At 42.3% G+C, this 4768-nt stretch overlaps 1 protein-coding gene across 2 annotated transcripts in view; it reads left to right on the forward strand.

Moving 5' to 3' along the window:
* The window catches only part of LOC101852548, a 78611-nt gene that overhangs the window by 51224 nt on the left and 22619 nt on the right, over positions 1–4768 (forward strand). For both annotated transcript variants that reach the window (XM_013083672.2, XM_005100457.3), the window contains exon 2: positions 3400–3678. The gene's annotated coding sequence lies outside the window, so the exon portion shown is untranslated. The remainder of the gene's footprint in view (positions 1–3399; positions 3679–4768) is intronic.

The raw sequence follows: 4768 nt of genomic DNA on the forward strand, positions 1-4768 counted from the left end.
CGTATGGAAATCTTATGGCCAGGCAGTGTGTACACTGTGTCGCCCGTTCCCCAATGTAGCACTCGTACTGAAAGGAATTTACAATGTAGAGAGTCCCCATCATTTTGTTGTTGATCTAGACCACCTCGACCTTTGCGAGCTCGAGGGGTTCCAACTGCAGAACTTCCTTTTCGTTTCGGCATGATCAGATCTAGATCTAGATTCTTATCTCAGATCTATTGACGTTGTTCCCAGTAGCAAGAAAAAGAATTTGACAAAGTAGTCCAGAAAAAGCGAAGACGGGCATCAAACAAAAGGATCGCAGTCGAATTTAGCACCAAGTAGAAAAAGAAAACATGAGGCTAGATCTATATGGGTCGCACACTTAAAATAGTGCTCAGCATTGCGCGACAATGCGTGATAGTATCGAACGGAAGTACGACATGAAATAAACAAACTTAGCGGATTTTCTAAAATTACAGAGACAGAAGCGTCGGCCTACAAAAGCGATCGGCGAAATAAAGAAGTTTAGCTTTTAGCAGCAAAACTGTCTCAAAACTGAAAAAACGAACGGTGCCATGATCTGGAGAATATTTTAAAGAATATTTTGGCGAAAACCGCATGTCGATCGAAGCAGCCATTAAAAAGCCTTTTGAATAGCAAAATTCGGCCACCACAAATACTAGATCTAGATCTAGATAACAGATTACTCTCATTTCACAGACGTTCAAACATCTTCATTATGATATGATGTCTGGCTGCTCATGTCGAATACATGAGCAAAATTTGAGAAAAATGCCTTTTCATTAGGAAATCAGGACTTTAACTCATGACCTTCAGGTTGCCTGTACGGCGCTCTTCCCCTTTTTTTACTCTGTATTTTAGTAGCTATATTTTTATAACTGACAACAGTCAGAGAAATACCAACGGCCTGCTTTGTTCCTGCTGCAAATGGCACGAATGTGTTTTTCGAGACAGCTGAGCAGCTTTTTACTTTTGCCTACTTGCTGTTAGGTTACAGGAGTTAAGGTAAGCTTGTCAGAGGGTCACGCGAAGAATATTTTTAACAATTATATGATTATGAAGTCCTATACAGTCATTAACGCCAGAAAAAAATCTCTTGTAATTTTTAGTAGTAGTAGTAGTAGTAGTAGTAGTAGTAATAGTAGTAGTAGTAGTAGTAGTAGTAGTAGTAGTAGTAGTAGTAGTAGTAGTATTTGATCGTATTGTGGTGGTTTTTCTTATTAATTTCAAAGAGGGGAGTCACTCTGTAAAACAATAAAAAATGAAAGAAAAACAGTATTGAAACGACTCTCTTTATTCAAGACAAAGAAGTTACTTTATTTTTGTAAATGTTTTAAGTATTGGTACAAACATGGAAACATCGTTTGAGCACAGTGCACAGAAGACAAAATTGTATGAAAAGGGTGGGGGCGAGGGGCAATTTTAATACCCCCCCCCCCCCACCTCTCCTGTCCTTCAATTTCCCATTTCAAACTCAACACTCTCCCTCCCCTCGCTTTTCACATTCCTTCCCACCCCTCCCCCATCGTCCCCGTACACTATAGCGTTCTACGTATTATCACACAGGAGAGCCGTTCGCTCAATAAATCATAATAATATGTCAACCGACTCAAGTTCAAATCTATGACGGCATGTTCCACAAGCAACGCTGTCTTTTTTTTACAGTCAGCACGTTCGTGTCCTCACATCTGGAAAAAATTCGGCCCGCTCCGCTGGAATTACGTAAGCAAACCAGAACCAATTTTGTGAAAGCTGTGTGGGAAGCTGAACAAATGCAGCGATGTAATGCTTTCATCATGACAAACCCTGACAGGCATAAAACAACCGGCGCATTCATCAGTTATTTTCGTCATGATTATATGCATTGCTCTTGCTCGCGCTTTTGTTTCGGCGGGTTACATTCCCTTCCTTCTGAAAATAGATGCCATCTGGCTGAAGTCGACTCCAGTTGCATAATAGGTCGACAGGAAACCTGAAGCGTGTTTAACGCGGTGCTAGTTGCGTGCGTTCTTAACTCTTTGGGACGTAGCTACATATTGTCATTATGATATTACGCCCGACCAGAAGCAGACACTGTTACAGCACCTTTCAAACCATCATACGCTTTTTAGGTACATGAACTTTTACTTTCTCCTTCCTTTTGTATCGTTGGAAGTCGAGGGGAGTTGCGATTTCCGGTTCAGGGCAAGGTGGGTGGCTTCTGTAGTTGATTCTTTTTTAGGCCAGCAAATGCATTTGCTAGTTTTTATATTACGCATCTTTTTTTTTTCAGAAAAAGAAATTGAACTGGTGGGTGGTTGGAGGACGCCGCTGGTAGGGCCTACTTTTTATTTTCTCCGTTGTTGTTTCTGTTTATCTGTTTTACTTCTTCCCAGCACTAAGTGATCATTTTTGTGTCCATGTGCTTCTTTCTACTCAATCAAACACACGCACAAAACATAACTAAAAGATCTGGATGAGCAATGAAGCGTACGCTTCTATTTTAGAGAGCACCAATATAGTTCGCCTTCAGCCGATGTCGACTGACCAAAATGTGTATCCTTAATGAGTTAACCATGATGGCGTTAAAAGTATAGACGCCTGCTTCCTTTTTATGACTAGAATGAGAATAAATGTTTTACACTTTCCCTGACCTGAAATACGGCCGTTACGGTTCTCTTCCAATCGTGTGTGTTGACAACACTGTGGTGCGTGTAGAAGGTTGAAAGTATTGTGCTCTCTGCCGAAGTCCTACAGCACCACGGAGTTTGTCTGTACGAAAGAGATAATACTAACCATTCGTTAGGATCATAATAAAAATATTTCAGAAGGAGCTAGAATAATTCGAACGTTTCTCGTATTTGATAGACAAAGTACTCATCTATGTTCATGAAGATTTTCACCTACTGTATCACAGTTAGCTGTCGACTTGTCCGGACAATGACTAGTTAAAACTATTTGCCTACGCATTTCAGTAGTTATTGTTTCGGGAAATGTTTGAAACGACATGTCAAAAACACTCGGTGAGGCTGATATGCTGAATTGGAAAGCTGACCGATAGTGACACTGAGAAAAATAAAGAGAGAGAGAGAGAGAGAGAGAGAGACAGACAGACAGACAGACAGAGAGACAGAGAGACAGAGAGACAGAGAGACAGAGACAGAGACAGAGAGAAGCAGAGGCCGGAACAGAGGCTGATATAGAAATAGTAGAAATAAATATACTCAGAAACAGAGATAGGAAAGCGACCCCCCAAAACACAGAGAAACACAGTTCATAGGTGAGGGTGGGGAGGGGTGGGTGGGTGGAAGACGCAGCCAAATGTTTGAACAGATAGGGGAGCAGGAAAACTGATGTATTTTCGATTGTTTTTCATGCCAATTAACTCTCTGTCCCATTTTTTGGTGGTATTTTCAGAACTTGGATACAGAAGCATAGTTGTTCCAGTCTGTTTTCCGTGGTCTGTGTCTTTGACGTGGCGTTGTCGACTCTCCGCAAAAGGCAATGTGTAGGCAAACGTCTTTGGCTCTCTGTGCACACTCTGGACAAAGTGTCGTTTGCCAGGATCACGTGATTAAGTGAGTTCCGGTCCGCCATGGCGTTCAGTGGGATGACCATCTTCTGGATGGCCTTTGGCTGTCTGTTCGGACCGCTCTTCATTGTGGCCTGCATCATGTCCGTCGTCAAAGCTGTCCGGTGAGTTTGGTTCCACGATTTCTCCGAAGCTATATCATGTTAGTACGTTTGTTTTTCTGCCCAATTTTTTTTAACCTTTTGTTTATTTCTATGTTCACTGAGCTTGCCATACCGCTAAGCACCAAAATCTGCAATGCTGGGATCGTAAGGCTGACATTACACGAAGTGTTTTACAGTATACTTGCCGAATGAATTCCTTATTTCACGCGTCTGAAGTGAAGGCGGGTTCTCCGTTAGCTCAGTTGACATCATGCTGAACAACGGAGCGGATAGCCCCGGTTCAAATACCAGTCTGGGCGTCTTGAACTCAGTCGTTTTGTGGAGTTTGGCTCGGACTTATCGGAGACAGAGGTTAAATTCTGAGGCCTTGCGTCTTACTTTACTTTTACTTTTATCCGCCGCTTATACCCTTTTGGGTGTTGCGGGAAAAAAGAGGCGTCTCTCTGCCACCAGCCGAAGAGCCTGAGTCAGGGGGATGCTTACCTGATTCCATCTATCAAGGTCTTCCTTGGTCCCCCTCTAGCTTCGTTGCCATCGCTTTTTTATGTAGCCACGTTGAGCTAGGTGGTGTGTTGGTAATCCTCGCGTCTATAATAACCTAATTAATAGTGTTGATAGGGGCGTTAAACTCATACATACTGAATATACAGCTGGTGCAACTCGTAAGTCAATAGGTCGGGGAGTGGGGGTGGAGGAGGGTGTAAGGGATGGATGTGTATGTGTGGGGGGGGGTCTGGGGAAGGGAAGAGGAAGGGGGAATATTCAATTTGCTCCGTTATTAGAAAGCTGCAGAGTGTCTGTGTAGCCGCTGCCAAGAGAACCAAGGCCACATTAGGCCTAATTCGCAGCTGGCAATTTTATTGCAGAGGCGTGTAATTGTTTCAGTGAGTCCCAACCACATACTGAAAGAGAAGTTTCAATGGCTTTTTTGGGTGTCAATACCAAAAAGTGCATGGAATTAAAATTTGTTCCAATGGACACTAGATCCCGACGGATAATAATAGTAATAACAACAATATGATTACAATAGTAATAATAATAATAGTAACAACAACATCAGTAACAACAACAACAACAATAATAATAATAA

Source organism: Aplysia californica, unplaced genomic scaffold (genome assembly GCF_000002075.1).
Source record: "Aplysia californica isolate F4 #8 unplaced genomic scaffold, AplCal3.0 scaffold00248, whole genome shotgun sequence".
Classification (NCBI taxonomy): domain Eukaryota; kingdom Metazoa; phylum Mollusca; class Gastropoda; order Aplysiida; family Aplysiidae; genus Aplysia; species Aplysia californica.